This window comes from Cryptotermes secundus, unplaced genomic scaffold (genome assembly GCF_002891405.2).
Source record: "Cryptotermes secundus unplaced genomic scaffold, Csec_1.0 scaffold1957, whole genome shotgun sequence".
Classification (NCBI taxonomy): domain Eukaryota; kingdom Metazoa; phylum Arthropoda; class Insecta; order Blattodea; family Kalotermitidae; genus Cryptotermes; species Cryptotermes secundus.
Window position 1 is genome coordinate 15,813 of NW_019731239.1, and position 1,059 is coordinate 16,871.

Below are 1,059 nucleotides of genomic sequence, written 5' to 3' on the forward strand. Positions count from 1 at the left end.
AATCAGTTAAGGATACAAAGGATTTACATGTTTATGATTCATCAAAAATGTCTGTTATTCCAATGCGATTAAAGAGTAGTTAAAAACCAAGTACAGGGAACGTAAGAACACAATGAGTATGGAAAATATGTTAAAAATTTAGTATTCTTAATTTCAGAACAAAGTATCAATTACCATTTGCAATTCATAAATTTAAGTATAAAAACAGAAATGTAATATTAGTAGCCTGCAACAGATCAGCCCAAACGTCAGTTATGCAGCAGCAGTAGTCCTTTAATGGGTTCCTTAGCGGAAATGTGTCTTGCAAACTTGGATTCCACGTGATTTTATTTCAGTTTCGTATTCACATTGCACACAAATTAAATAGCTCATTGGAAGGGGGAGTATATTGGAGTCATCTGGCTTATGATAGGGGGGCCACAGGACTGTTTTCTGAGTTTTGGGGTTCCATGATATTCTGGGAATTTCTTGACTAATTCAGCAAATATTTGTTTCTTATGAATAAGCCATGTTTACTACTCCTGGCTCGTTTCAGCGGCTTATTTTCCTACCCCCCTTCCTTTCCATCAGTGTTCTAGGGTTCTAGAATATTTTCCCATTCCAGATCATCACGTGATTTCCCTTCCCCTCCAACTGTTTCTAGCTTGCTTAGTCTAGTGAGGGAAAAAGAGGATGAAGCTCACTTGATTACAAGCAGTCTGTGAAGGATGTAGTGAAATTCTGTTTAGTTTTCGTTGGTCCAAATTTCGTTTGGTTTCTCACCTACTGGCTGTGGAAGGCTAGCATACCCTGTGTTTGAGACAGCTGCATTAGAGCGTCACTGTTTAGGGATTTCTAGGAGTGTTTTACTTGCTTTGCCTGAGGTTTTGTATTGCCCTATATATATCATCATCATCAGTAATCTGTCAAGATGACAGGTCCACAGTCTCTTTCAAAACAATTCCTCCACTTAATGCGATCTAGAGCTTTCTCCTTCAAATGACAGTATCCTCTTCTGTCCCCAAGGTCATCCAGCATCTTCTTACGTCTTCTTCCTCGTCTTCTTGTCACTTCTATCCG